The 16,091-nt window shown below is 42.5% G+C and overlaps 1 protein-coding gene across 2 annotated transcripts in view; it reads right to left on the bottom strand.

Moving 5' to 3' along the window:
• Positions 1–16,091, bottom strand: part of Fhip1a (FHF complex subunit HOOK interacting protein 1A) — a 202,380-nt gene that overhangs the window by 102,038 nt on the left and 84,251 nt on the right. For both annotated transcript variants that reach the window (XM_057757374.1, XM_057757373.1), the window contains one exon: positions 13,043–13,150. The gene's annotated coding sequence lies outside the window, so the exon portion shown is untranslated. The remainder of the gene's footprint in view (positions 1–13,042; positions 13,151–16,091) is intronic.

Raw genomic sequence — 16,091 nt, 5'->3', positions numbered from 1 at the left:
ACCAAATGTCTTCTAACGGCAGAAATAAACCAAATGAGAAGGCAACATCTACATACCTGTGTCTAATTATAAATACACAAATGCATGTGCAGATACAGAAACACCCAACCCCTCCACACACACACACATACGCAGTGCATAGACTCTAAATTCTACAAGATATAACCCAAAATGTTAACCATGTATACTTCTGGAAAGTGAGATCATATGTGTGTGTTCTACTAATTGTATTAGTTTTGCTTATCTGTGTATTGTTTCCATGCATGCCATTGGTATTGCATGTTTTTATTTACTGGAAAAGGAAAAGGCTGGTCAGTAGCTTTTCTCTCTTATTAATATACCCCACATTAATGGCACAATTATAATGACATTAAATACATTCACTCAACAAGTCTGATAACGACTGGGTATATGTTTGCTTCCAGGTTTCAGTGTCAAAATCAGCATGCCAAAAATATTCTTCTAAGTAAATGTAAGCAGAGTTGTAATTTTGTCTTCAGTTAAAGAAAAAAATCCCAGAAGTACACATTTCGGATCAAAAGACGAACGCATGTGAATGCTTCTGGGATCCAGGGCTGCACGGATATTCCAGCAGTCAGTGATGCGTTCTGTGGTGCCCACCCATGCTACTAATTAACAGAGGATTAACGTGCTATTGCATCTTCTACAAGTTCACTTTGGAGGGGGAAGTTGTTTCTAACAGAAGATCAAAATACAAGCTTTTGTTCATTAACTTAGAAAATCTGTCAATTTTATTTAAATTGCAGAATTCTGTCAGATCTACTCGGGTATGTGTCCCTCCCCCATCACCTCTGTAGCACTTTGCACCCAATTCAGCAATGTTTATTTTGCAAATCTTGATTTGTGTCTCTAAGTCCTCACCCTGTAGAGATCTGGCTCCCCAGCAAGAACTGGCATGGCCATACCTTTTCACAGTAGCCCCTTGTATGGGAGCAAGGGCCCAAATAAGACAAGGTGGGCTCTGTGCCCCCGTGAGCCTGGGGGAGTGCCTTACCATCGGTGCACCTATCATACAGCTGTGATACCTAACACACCTTCAGTATACTGTGAGGAGGATGTCCACAGCAAGTACTCCTTATCATCAGTGCACCTATCATACAGCTGTGATACCTAACACACCTTCAGTATACTGTGAGGAGGATGTCCACAGCAAGTATTCCAGCATTCCTTTCCATTTCAGGATGAGTAGAACGAGGTTTGCGGAGCTGGGTCTAGAGTGCCTTCCCACCAGCCTCAAGCTGTCATTTTGTCAGCTGAGAGGCTTTCCATGTGCTGACTGGAAGCCAGAGACACCTTAATTCTCACAATTACACTTAATCAAAGCAATCTGCAATTTGAGATTTAAGTCTACATGCTCAAAATATACTCGGTTTGTAGATGCCTGTCTGGTTACAGAAAGCAGATATTTTAAGTTGCAGGCTAACGGCAAATGGGTTTATCTCCACCTCAGAAAATGATGAACGATTGATTGTAAGTCTCTACTCGGGTGCAGGGCTTCTGATTGCATTAGACAGAGGGCATGAAGACTAATTAAAAGCGCTCATACGTTCATCACTGTTGATTGTGCATAATCCACTACTGAAGGTACCAGCACTGCACGGTCTCTCAAATGACAGCGAGAACAGATGAATTTCCACCCAGAACCCCCATAGGCGATCTGTCTTGATTTCAGCACAAATGGGCTTTCTCTAATAATCTAAATCACAAACAGAATGACAGGCGGAAAACCTTAGGCCAAATTTTACTATTCTATCTGAGTAGGGTCTGGGCAGGCCTGGTCACATGACATATGATCAATAAATAATTACAGTAGATTGGTAAATAGGTCTACAGGCATACTTTAAGGGTTTTCAAAACTAATTTTTCTAGACACCCACGTAATTGGGAGCCATAATCTATATTCCAGCAAGCTAAAGGAAAAGAATCCCATAGACCCCTAAACAGACCCGAAGCTGGTTCTCTCATGTAAATAGTCCAGCCCTTTAGCAAGTGGCTTCTGCTCATTCTCCCCAGCCCTACTCGGCAGTCATGGGCTAAATGCCATTGGTGAGGGCACCCCTCTTTGACTGTTAGAAAGGACCTGTCCACCTGGGCTGTGGGACCTCCACTAAAAAGACAGGAGATGAAGGAGAAGGAGGAGATCAAAATTGATGGACAGAAGATACTTCAGATATACATTTCAATTCACATACCCTAGCAAGAATTTGATGAATGGAAATGAATTTAAAATTGCATAATCTACACTAACAGCAAGGAAAAGGCCTAATGGAATTCAGGACAGGAACTATAAACCTAAGGTGGAAAAGGAGAAAATTAATGAAGATTCTGAGCTTGAAAAGCTGCTTTGGTTTAAGTGACAAAACCAAGAGAAAAAAAACAAAACATAGATCCAACAAGGAAAACTGTAAGACAGATATTAAGAGAAATCCTTATTTGTTATTGGGGCACTGGTGCACATGTGATGTCGGAGGACAACGCTGAGATGTCAGGACACCTTTTTGTGGGTTCCAGGGACAGAACTCGGTCATCAGGTTTTCAGTGCGCACTCTGACTCGCTGAGCTGTCTCAGCCCTGAAAGGCCTCTCCAAAGCAATCACACGCACCGACCTCTGCGGCGCCACATGCCCACATTCTTCTCCTCTTCCACATGAATTATTAGTGAGCAAAGTTCCCATCATCTCATGTGCAACTTCCCTACACATTCCTTAAGTATGCTGACGCTATTCTTCCAAACTCATGCCTTCTTTATCTTACTTCCTTCTTAATAAATCTTTCACCAGGACCAGGAAATCCAGGTTCCATCCCTGTAGTTACCAAAGTAACTTATAGAGGGATCAGTAGGCCTCCAATCACCCATCAATTTAGTTACAGTGATCAGTGCAAGGGACATGATACTGAAGAAGCCAAGCATTGACCCTGTTCTTATTGGGCTCAGCCTGTAATAGAGGGTTAGATATGATATCAAAAGTCCATTCCGGTCCCCAAGTTTTTAACTCACTTCTTTCTTCTCACTTTTATGTCTCTAACTTCACATTTTTGATTTCCATTACTAACTACTTCTTACACCCACAAAATAATCATTGCCATATGTGATGGCTAATCGTTGTCACCATAACTGAAATCACCATGGAAACGCCACCTCTTGGTGTATGTATGAGGATGTTTCCAAAGAGGTTTGACTGTGAAGGGAATGGCACCAACCCGTGGACTGAGCTTTCAGACCGAATAAAAGGCAGAAAGTGAGCTGAGTGCCGGCATTTATCTCTCTCTGCTTCCTGACTGCAGGAGATGTGAGCAGTGTCTTGTACTCAGCCACCGCCTCTTACCCCCACAGCAGCCTGGAACCTACAAGCCCCCTCCCTTAAGTTATTGTCACAACAAGGAAAATTAATACATTATTAAAACATTTTATCCCTTAATTTTATTTTTTGTAGGCAGGGTCTCATTGTATAACCCAAGCTAGCGTCAAGCTCACAATTCTCCTGCTCCAGCCTCTGGTGCATGGAACCCAGGCATGCCCTACAAACTGAGCTTAGACAATCTCATTTCTAACAGGCAGACATAGTCAAGCTGGTTCAGAATGTAAAAAGGAAGAGGGAATACAGGATTCTATAAAAATCAAGGCCTCAAAAGGAAAAACATGCAGTGCTATTTCTGAGGAACAAGGAACATGGATAAAGGTTATGAAAAACCAGGCCTGGGAGGACAGGAAGTATAGCAGGCTCTTCCGCCCCAAAAGCTGAGCCTAATCCCATGCAAGTCTGGCCACTGGGTCAGTCGGTCCTGATTGCTTAATGAAAGCATGCAAATCAGCAGATATCACGCTGGAACGTTCCGAATGACCCTAATTATGGCCAAGTAGATGAAGGCCTTAGAAATTATACTTCACCCTATTTGGAAGGGTGTCTGGCACATCATTAATTAAAACACCTCGGCTCCCCTCTACATTAGCAGCACAATAATTATCTTCATACAAAATTTGCTTTATCACACTTCAAATGCTTCAGATCCTAGGGTGACAACAGGGTATAAAGAAAACGCAGTCCATGGATACCGTATGACTGTGGATCAAAGTTAAGAGCTCCCCCACTTGGGAAGAAGGAGTAGCAGCAGGCCAGGGAAAGAAGCGCAGTAATTGCCATGGAGATTATTGCACTAATACTGGCAACCTCTGAGTTTCCTTGAGTCACACATGGCACTAACTGGTGTCTTACACACTTCACGCTCTGACGCAGTAACTTACAAGAGGTTACCCAGCTCGAGCTTGACAGAATGAAGGATTCCTCAGGTCCGTCTGGCTCTGAAACCTATACCTTTATTCAATGCAGTGCCACCAAATTGGCTTCTGTTAAAAGAGGGCATGGGGGCAGGATGGAGAAAAGATTGTCCCTTGCAGACATCTTCCTGGAGCAAAATATGCAAAATTAAAAGCAGAAACCATCCAAGATGAGTGCTGACCCATAAGTGAAATCCAAACAGGCATCAGATAGAAAGTTTCTCACACGGGACTGTGAAAACCTGAACAATAAAAAGAACAGCAAGTAAGACTGAGGTGTGATCCTGGGGGAAACACGGAGCATACACTTTCATCGAGTTATTCAAACAATATGTACCGTGTGCCTGCTCTGTCTCAAAGCCCAAACGCTGCCCTGGCCTCCAGGCCAGAGTGCTGCAAAGTACCATAGACCCCTAAGTGAGGAAGACACCTGTGGCAGAAGCCTGCAGGCACCAGAAGACCTGCCTGCAGATGGAGATGTCCCAGCTGCAGAAGCCTGCTCCGGACGTTAATCCTGTTGTGATATAGTGAGAACAAACCCACTCCAAAGCACTGAGTTTTAACTATTTCTTCTCAATGACAGAGCACCTGGATCTTTCCGAAAAGGCCTCTCCCTGGAGATGAGAAAGTAAAGCCCCATCCTGGTAGTCAGATACCGAGAAGAGCTCTGAAATCGTAAGGTCTAGTCACCCCAAAGCAGAAAGGCCCAGTGTTATCATGCTTCAACCCAGCGCTGCTTTTCCAGTGTTTAAAAACAGAATCTAGTGAAGTAAAATAAATCTGACCTTAAATTCCAGTTCTGCTCCCTGCTAAGTCCATAGCTTTAGGCAAAGTACTTAACCTTATGTGGCCCCAATTTCTGCTGTTTCAAAGTGGAGATAAGAGTCTCTTCCTTACTGGCATGCTCTTCACAGGGCTGTGCAATGTCCTGCCACAGCCCTTCTGAGGGACACTAGTAACATTACTAGCCACTGCTTGAGGGCAGCCTCAGACAATGCTTTTCTGCCTTAACACAGTACGTGATCACTCACACACACTCACACACACACACTCACACACACACTCCACCAACGAGGACGACAACCTGCTAGGCAAATGGAACAGAAACAGTAAAACCAGGGTGTGAACCTCCTCCAAAGCAGCTGAATATCAGAGATGATGATCCATTAATTTGGCTAGTCACATTCCGAGTTCAACTCTAAGTGGTAAAAGGCAGTGAAGCAAATGAGCCTGAGACAGACCAGTAGCTTAAAGAGTAGCTGGATACAGTGAGCAATGAAAGACAGCTGGGCCTGGAGAACTTTGTAGCGATCCAACAGCCTTTGATTCCAGCCTGAGGATGTCCAGGTCCCTCTCAGCCCTTTCCCTTCCTGAAGCCTGCTGCTGACTTTGCCTAGGATCTTACAATAAGCTTCCTGCTATCTGGGTCACAGAAGGCTCTCTCTGTTCTCTGTGACCAGAGACGAGATGGGTGGGAAGCCTACACCCACCTGGGAAAGAGGCCACAAGGGGGCAGGGGAGCATTCTCTGCAATTCTTTGTTAAACTTCACTGAGTGGGTGGGGAGGGAGAGACTGATTCCCTCAACTAAAAAAGGCTGCCTCCCACAGACACAGGCTGACCACAAGAAACACCTGGTGTGGGGGAGGGCACGAACCTTCCCTTAGGAGTGAATGACATCTTTAAGAAGTTCCGTGAAGGGCACAGATGTGTCTGGTAGAGAGTTTGCCTAATAGGCACAGCTTTAAGTTTGATCCCCAGAGCCCCGTAAACTAGGTGGTGTCTTAAACCTCTACTCCCAATCAAGGCAGGAAGATCTGAGTTCAAGGTCATCGTCAGTGACACAGGGAGGGGCCAGACTGAACTGCTTGAGACTATGCCCAAAAGGTAAAAGAAAAAAAAAGATTGTAATAAAAAAGAAGTTCCACAACATACTAATACCAGAGTTCAGGAGGGCTTCCCTTGAGTGGAAAAAATTCCTTTGAGTAGAAAATATTTCTCGAAATAGAAACAAAGCCATATTTTGCTGGTTTTAATCTTTGTGATAGATTTTGATTAAGGAATGGGAAAATAAACACTGCCCAACATTCTTACAGCAACCTCTCAAACAACCAAACATAAAAGCAACACTTCCCTCTATCTCCTCATGCCCAAATAATTTAGAAAACCACAGTCAAAGCGGCAAGCTCCCCAGGCTGGACACGTGCCACAATGCCCACCTCCTAGTCTGATCTTTAGCAGCACACAAGATTTCCTACAGCACTTTCGGGGGTTCCTTCCCGTTTAGTATTCATTGTGTGCCTGGCTTATAGCCCAATTTGTTCCATTTCACGCCTTTTGATTTAAATATGTGAGTTCTGTATTGCAGCAGAATGGGTGATGGGTTTCCCTGGGCACCCTGGATATGTATGCAATAGCGACTTGCTTAGGTACCTCCCTCAAATCTGCATACAACAGAGAAAATTTGTTTGCTGTATGTTCAAAGGCACAGCAAGCACTCCTGCATAAATCAAGCCTGGAGACAGAGACAGGGGTGCTCTACCAGGCCAGAGCATAATTTATCTCGATTTCTTTTTTTGTCAGACCACTACTCAGTCAGGCCTGAGGTCAGTCGGTCCCATTAGCTTTTCCTTAGGCCACCATAAGAAACAAGTTCAAAAGCAGTTGCTGTATTAACAGGATATTTGCTGTCTTTGCCTAGGATCTCGCTCACTGGCTTAGGCTGGGCAGAAAAACTCACCCCGAAAGCCACTGGCCTGGGTCTGCTATTCAGCATGCTATCAGAAATACCTGGCAAATGGTGCTCAGATTGCTATTTGTGGCCACACAGTGTTTATTCTTTTTTTCCTCATGTACAAAATTCAAAGCCTTCCTAACATGGAATGGCAAGAGCCCAAGGTGGTAAGCAGTGAACCATGAGCTTCAAGAAGTGCTTTTTTCCTTGTTTCCCAGCCAACAAATAAAATAATTTTTAAAGCTAGTAATCCTTCAGAATCTGAATCTCAAGGTTGTGTCCGAACTCCGCCGGTAATGGTATAAATGCAATAAGAAGAAATATGGTTTATGATGAACAAAATGTCCCTTTAACATAAAACTCCACGTTCTAATTGTTAGGGCCTTGCAGACCTTTTAAATTCACAACACTTGTGTTACGGGAAGAAATGCAGCAACAACAGCAGCCGCAGCTCATTCTCCCAGAGCTGAGAATCACAGAGGCTTCCACCAGATGATGATGCATTCGGATTGCTTTTCTCTGACACAATTGGGAAGATGGACAGAACATATTTAATACCCCATGTCACAAGGATATTTCAAACCTTAATTCAACAAATGACAAACGCTCTTTAAGGAACCTATGCATCTCTGGGTAGGAGTTTTAATGTGTTACAAGCATCTGCCCTGGTTGGTTATCTTCTTTGCCCAACAACGCCTCAGTTCAGGGATGGAAGCCAGCAGCCACCCAGGTACTCTAGGAGCCCACCTGGACTGCTTCTCACCTTTGCCCACCAGACCACAAAGAAGCTAAGCTAATCAAATTCCTCACCCAGAAATTTAAGTCAGATCAGAAACTGCCCCTCCTTGCTTCAACAACTATAAAATAAACCCAGGAGAAGCTTAGAGAAGGTTGGCTTAGCAATGTGGCGTGCCAGCCAAGGAGCTGCCACAGTCAGTCTGCTCTCAGTTCTCGCTGGGCCTGAATTCCAGAGTCCTTCCTCTATAATAGAGGCTCCTCCAGGGCCTCTCTACAGACAGTTCTTTTCCTTCCCCAACACTCCTACTAGGAATAATAAAAAACAGACATAGATTAATTAATAGCATTTAAGAAAGAACACAGGAAAAATGTATGGGAAACTAATCCAGTAAAACACCCAAAAGAGAGTGTTCTTGACTTAGCCAGCCCAAAGACAGGAAAGGTGCAGATCAAGAACACCACGTATGTCACTGATGTTTGTATTTATTTTGTGTTGCTTGTTGTAACTGCTAGGAGGAGGCTAAGGCAACCGCTCGGCTGGTAGCATGTTGAACCTTACAAGCATGAGGACCGGATTCAGTCCCCAGTATCCACACTGAAAAAGCTGAGTGTAGCACCTCGTACTTGCAGTCCCAGCCCCAAGGAGGTAGAAATCAGGTGAATCTTAAGGGCTCACTGGCCAATCATCCATGTGGTGAGTTACTGACCAGCAGGAGACAGTGTCTCAATAAAAAAGAATGTGTAGACAGTGTCTGAGGAGCAATATTCAAGGTTGTCAAGTGGCCTCTGCATGTACCAAAGTAAACATGCACATGTTCACACACACACACACACACACTAAAATAATCACACACACAAGAAGAAAGTCCTCTTCGAGTCACAGGAGAGCAGTAAAATGAAAGCGTTAAAGGCGGATGGACACCAACAACTAGCAACCAACACATGCGGGCAGGACCATATCTTCTGTGCTCTTGTCTCACAGCTTTTGCTCAATGAATATTTGCTGGAACAGAACATAAACAAAATGGCTTTCGCTAACGGCTTGGGGATTTTGCTTTTAGCAGAGAATAAAGGAAATGACCTTCCCTTCAGATTCTCCACTAAAGACAATATCAGTTCCACTTACGGGGAGCCCTCCTAAGGATGACGGGGAGGAATGTAAACCTCACACAATAACCATGTTAGGCAATAAATGCTCAAATGCTGCTGTGATAGCAAGTAAACAAATCTGTCACTTCCCTGTGCTGATGCATCGGCTGGAAGTGAGCCTGTTAATAGAAGAGCGTAAGTCATTCCGCAAGTTTGCCCTAGCACCTTCCGAAACTTATATCCACTCGCTTCACATGCCGCCTCTTCCTAAGTTGATTTTCTCCTCCAACCACAGCAACCACAATCACATCACATGTGCCATATCCATGTGGTCCAAATGATGGACAGGAGCCCTCAACCAAACGTGTCACCATAGCAACAAAGGGACTACATCCACTACTCTCTACCTGCCATGGTGCCATCAATTATTTAACATGCCTATATTACACGGTATAAATGAACATGTTCGTTAGCAGCAAGAGTCAGACCTGAGAAAAATTCCAAGCACCAAACAGCAAAGTGACCACAAAACAAACATATTCTTGTTGAGGGTGACATCACACAGTATAAAGGGATGGAGGAGAAACCCTTCTTAGTTTTGAGAAGGACATGACCTTGTGAGCTCCCAGCTCTTGTTTAAGGAGGGAGGGACATGGGCTCAGGGAGGAAAAACACATTAACCGTACATACACCTTCTATCACAGTTACGGAAAATAGGGTGATTATATGAGACAGAGAGCCAAAGGATGAAACTCGTTTTAAATTAATCTTCTATACTTCAGATTTGTTTTGATTCTGGCCTGTTTTGTGGATTATTTCTCATCAGGAAAATAGGAGACTTGCTGATTGAGGGAACACACAGCAATCAACAGGCAGCTGTGGTTATCCCCGCTTTCTACCTGGTCACATCTCAACTGACTTCCCCTGGGAGATCTCTAAAGAGGATCTCAGAGAGGTTCCCATTGTTGCCTTGATAAAGGAAAAACGTTTTTATCATAAGAACCAGAGAGATTAGTTTGAATCCAGAGTGTCCGAACAACTGGAACATACCTCAAAATGTTAAGACCAATACCACAAAAAGTACCTGTTCTATCTTAAACTAGCTCCTGAATTCATCTGAGCTGGGTCCAGGCTAGGGCTGTCCTCATGCCTCCTACCCACAGGGATCCAGACACCGTGTCAGCATCGAAAGACAGAGTGAGCACTGAGAACAGAATGCGGCTCTTCCATTCATGTTACTGGTTTACTTCACGCCAGTCATAGAAAAGAGAAGAATAAATGGGGGTAGTCCTCCAGAAGATTCTGTTTATTGGTAATAGGTAGTAATCAATGTTTCATCCAAAAAAAAAAAAAAAAAGAGTTTTTACTTGGTTAAGAATAACTGACATGCCCAGAAAGTGAATCTCTAAGCCACTGACAGATTAAAGGCATATGTAAAGTCTGCAGAAGGGATTCTTACGCAGCCTCTGCATCCTGTGTGCCTATGCCTAGCTTAGCACACGTTGTCTAAGTAGTAGACTTTGGGTAGACTGTAGGGATGACTAAATGATTCATTAAAACTGTAGTTTCCAGACTGGTAGTCCTTCTACCACAGATAATAATTTTATTATGGTAAACATAAAAAATCACATTTAAAAACCTCAGCATATAATATGCGGAAAATATTAAATATTTACCAAAAATAACGGTTTCTCTCTCAAAACCCATCTTCCCCATAGAAAAACATCACGATACTAAAATGAGATCTAGGGTGGCCTTTCTGTGACAAATGTCTCCTCTAAGTGGATAAATGCTCACATGAAGCAGCCAAACATTTACAAACACTTCACACAGCACTATAATTTTATATATATATATGTATATATATATATATATCCACATAAAATAAAAGCATCTACCTTGGGGATCATTTATGCAGCTAAATGCCTTTCTGGTTAGCATATAAAAAAGCTTAAGACAGATAACTTTTCACATCTGACAACACACACAGGGTGAATTATGGCCACTATTTGATTTCTATAATTGAGTGAGAGGCTTTAGACAATTGGTCAAATATTCACCTCTTATTCTCAGTCAGCAGACATGCATACAAATGTGTGTATATTTATAAAATATTATGAGACCCATAGAGAAAGTCCTTCCTCTGAGGGTTTGGGTTTTATAATTCTCTAACAACTTTGGTTGTTACATAAAAGACACAATATAAAAATGGTATATAAAGGCTGCTATGGCTTAAAAAGGTGTCCCCTAACAGCCCATGTGTTAAAGGCTTGGAACCCAGAGAGTGCTATGGGAAGATGATAAGACCTTTAAGAGGCAGGGTCTTCTGAAAGGGCCATATGTCATTGAGAGCATGCCCTTGCAGAGACGAGTCCTGGTCTATTTCTCCTCCTCCCTATCTTAGATTCCTGGTTCCTGAGGCAAGCACTAGTGATGAGATGGCCCCCATTTTTGCCACCCCGCACTTCTACCAGATGCCCACAGCAATAGACCTACCCAACCTTGGATTGGAATTCCTGAAAGCAGAAATCAAAACAACACTTTAATAAATGTTTTTCTCTACATAAGTTACATTTATCATTTATTTCATTACAGAGACAGAAAGCTGACTAGCCAGGAGCAAAGTAAACTGTCCTCTCCCAGACAGCAAGAGCATCATGGGCTCTGATCACAGCATTCTTTCTCCTTTCTTGTAAATAGCAGGCACTCTCATTTGCTGCAGAAATAAAAATGAGACTGTACTGCATAAAACTAAGTACAATATTGCACTTATAAATATTTGCCTTGCATTTTGTATATAAATTTTTCTTTTCAGATATCAATAGCTAAACAGACATACTGCTTTTAATAGCAAAAAAAATATACAAACTTCAAAATTGTCCAGAGATTTCATGTGACTTATAGAACAGCCACCTGTATGATAACAACTATTAAAAATGGTGCGAGCCAGAGAGGTGGCTCAGTGGATATACAAACACTCACTGTGCAAACTTATGGACCTGAGTGGGGTCCTCAGAACCACAATGGAAGGAGAGAACCAAGTCCTGGACGTTGTACTCTGACCTCCACACACATTCCCATATTCACACACATACATTATACACACAAACATATACGGAAAAAATAAATTTATAAATGGTACAAGACTATCAAAGAACAAATATGGAACAGAACAGAGTGCCCCCAAAATAAACCTCCTCCTACAAAATCATGATTGTCTCAAAGTCACTAGCATAATCCAACAGGTAAAAGTAAAGACACTAGAATAACTAGGAACCTTGACTACGACCACACCTCATTTGGAAAAGCTAATATAAAACGGAGAGGCAAGATAAATGAGAATATAAGTGATGGAACCATAAAGCTGTTGGTGGAAAATGAAGGAAAAATGATGATGTGGAGAGGCAAAGGTTTCCCAGGTTACAGAACAAGGCGATAACTCGTGTGCCGCCAACATGCAGACGCTCATTGACAATTTTCTTTAGAAAATGGTGAATCCAGAATGCACACAAGAGGTTGAAAGTACAGGTGAACAAGGGCTTTCTAAATAGGAGCTCTACTGCTCAGGAAATAAGGCCAACCATGGACAAAAGACATCTCATAGAATTAAAACGCTCCTGCATAGTGGAAACAGCTAGTCAGGACATGAGACGGTTCACGGAACAGGGGGAAAATATTGCCAGTGGACAGAAGATTGATTGATATCTACAACATATGAGGAGCTCCAAAGAACTAAAGAAGTCAAATGACATAGACAAAAGAAATGAGCTGAAGACAGTTCTCAAAAGAAGACAGACAAATGGCAATAAACATGAAAAAATGTTCAAGCTTACTAACTATCAGAGAAACACAAAGTAAAATTGCATTGAGATTCTCTCTCACCCCAGTCAGAATGGCAGTCATTAAGAAAACAGTGACAAATGCTGACGGGGATGCAAAGGGACCTTTATATGTTGCTGATGAGGTGGTAAATTAGTTTAGCCACTATGGAAATCAGTGTGGAGATTTCCCAAAAATAAACTAAAAATAGATCTACCATATGATACAGCTCTACCAGCACTAGGAATTTGCCCAGAGGAGTCTGAGCCAACCTACAACAGAGACACTCACACACCGGTGTTAATTAGAGTCAGCACAGGGGCCCAACAGCAGAGGAATGGATAAAGAATGATACCCGGTTCTTACCTGTTTCACAACTGGTTTGGTGACATCACTGCTTGAAGCCCTCACAGAAGAATTCAACAAATTGAATATGCAACCGTAGCCGCTAAACCAAGTTCTGCCACCACTGCTCTGAAATTTAAAAAAAAAAAAAAAATGTAATTTTAATTTAATTGAAGAGGAATCAGTCAAAGCTTTCAGCTTGTCAGAATGAATTTCTCCACACGGATAACTACATGGTATTTTAACTGGCAAGCCTTCTGCTGGGTTAAACTGATGTGCAATTTAATATGTCACAAGTGTTTGGATCATAGATTTGTATCTGACACGTCACTTTCTATGTCTCCTCATGAACCTCTAACAGGAAACGAGACTCATGTACTAACACGTTGTAAGCTGGACACAGTGTTGTATAGCATCAGGTCACCTACTGCTGTTATGACGGCGAGGAACCCTCACATTCTAACAGGAAATGAGGCTCAGGTACTAACACATTGTATCCTGGAGATCACGGTGTACAGCATCAGGTCACCTACTGCTGTTATGACGGTGTGGAGCCCCCTCATCATCCAAACCTGTCCATCTGCTATTTTGATTGTCTTCATTGCTCTGTTGTGAGCTGAACTTTCTCTCAGTCAGCTAATACTTAACACAGGGAGATAAATGTCTGAGTTTGCAGAAGGAACTTTAAATGAACTGGTTAAACACAGTCTGTGTTCTCTAACAGATACACGCATGGCAGAAGGGCCTAGTTACAAGAAATGTTTCTACAGAAACTGTTGGTATGGACTTGGAGTTTCCAATCTACTATGACACTATATCCCCATTTCCAGAGCATCTTCCAGAAGGACCACAGAGAAAGGCATAGCACACACCACCTACTGATGAGCCAATAAAAAGGTTAGGTGATGAACCAATGGAGCACCGAGTAACAAAGTAGTCTCTCTGTGTACTCAGTGTAAGAACACAGAAACAAAAATACCAATGGCAATAACCTGTACTCTACTCCAAAGCATACTCAGTGTAAGAACGCAGAAACACAAACACCAACAGCAATAACCTGTACTCTACTTCAAAGCATACTCAGTGTAAGAACACAGAAACACAAACACCAATGGCAATAACCTATACTCTACTCCAAAGCACACTCAGTATAAGAACGCAGAAACACAAACAACAATGACCTATACTTTACTCCAAAGTACACTCAGTGTGAGGACACAGAAATACAAATACCAACGGCAATAACCTATACTCTACTCCAAAGCACAGTTGTAGATTGGTACCTTTCCAGTGCAAATGTACATTTTCCCTAAGCAACATCACTTAAATAATATAGTGGGGTACATATTTTGAGAGGTTCTATATACATTTTCTAGAAAGTGTGGATATCTACTCTAAATTTTATATAAAACATAAAAGACAACAGTGAAATAGTTACTTCATTGCCTTGTTATGATTGAAGTCTAAATAAGAAGGCTGTAAAATGTGATATGTTTGTGTATACACTGAATGTGTAGTTCTCAAAAGAGGTATATGCCCTGGCCTTTGTTTATACGGGTCTGAATTTGAAATTGCATTATAAATGCATACACTTTATTGTTCTAAGTAAGGAATTTATGCACTGTAACAACAAGCAGGTAAAGGAGAGCAGCAGGTGGCCCTGGGAAGACAAACACAGCCATCGCTGCATTTAATGACTGTTTTAGCTCCACTCACGGGGAACAATGTACCTGCCTACTGGTGACTGGTGAAGTGACAAAGCACCGACTCGCCCCTAGATTTACCTAGGCTGCTGTAATTGTAAGTTTGGACTAAACAGAGCAGATTGCTTCCATCTGCCACGAGTGTTCCTTGTAGTGCTGCAGCCTAATGAAGACTGCGCCATCAGGGAGGGCGCCAAGGCCTCCTTTCCCGCTCTCCACAGCACACGCTATGGGCCTCCTCCACAGCTTTGTACACTGTTGGTCAAAGACCCCTATGTAAAGCTCGACTTGGTATCACCAGAGAGGAGCATGGACTACACTTATGGAACAATCAGTAAATGCTAAGTAAATAAAACAATCAAGAAACAATATTTCAAGACCCCCAGCAAGGACTCTCACATGGAAATTCTCCCTTCACTCAATTCTGCCATAGCAGGAATATAACCACTAGTGCCCAACACCTTTGAGCTCCCTACTGCCATTACCTGAAAAACATTTTAAAATTTTCAATTTCTCATGAAAAGCAAAAACATTAGGTCACTAAAATCTGCTCCACATTTGGAGTTGCCTTGGAAGTTAGAGAGAGGTTATTCTCCATACCCCATTCCCTCCTTCCAAGCCCCAGACCCATCGTCCTGTGAAGAGCAAGGCCCCTAGGACAAAAAAAGGCTAACAGTGAAGCCAGTTTAGAGTGTATGCATAGGAATCCTCTATACTATTTTAGCAACTTTACTGCAAATCTAAAATTATCTCAAAATAAAAGTGTTTCTGTCAGCTATGACAGGCAGGACCCCAGGCCACATATGAAAAGAAGAAACTAAAGGAAGCTGGCAGATTTAGGAATACAAAAAAGCAGAGGCCTAAGAAAGACCAGATCTCAGCTTCCAGTTCCCAACTTTGTCAGGGACCAGACAGGCTTCAACAATCCTTCCCATTGTAATGAAAATCTTGGACCTCCCCAAAAGCCCCTGCCCTGCAAAGAAACCATTCTTCAACCAAAATAATATTTCCAACCCAGACCTTAACATGCCTGGCCGAGACAAAGAATGTAACAAAAATAAATCTTTTAAAAATGTCTTTATACCTATAAACACAAGCGCCTTAGAAGAATAACTGTGCTATGCTATGCTATGCTAATTACACTACACCTAGGTGTATACTACACCACAATACACTATTGGAAAGTGATTCCAGGAGCATGGAGTAATGATGGCACACCCTGCATGCTAGCCTTCTGACGGCCACCATTATTCTTGCCCCAACCGCTATTTACTTGTTTGTCAGCCTGAGAATGACAACAGAGGTAAATTTCACACTTCACACAAGAATGCACTTGCAAATGCTGCCCTGGGTCTCAAGGGCACAAG

This window comes from Chionomys nivalis, chromosome 24 (genome assembly GCF_950005125.1).
Source record: "Chionomys nivalis chromosome 24, mChiNiv1.1, whole genome shotgun sequence".
Lineage (NCBI taxonomy): Eukaryota > Metazoa > Chordata > Mammalia > Rodentia > Cricetidae > Chionomys > Chionomys nivalis.
The sequence above is the reverse complement of the archived record's forward strand: the minus strand, read 5'-3'. Positions and strand labels throughout refer to the sequence as shown.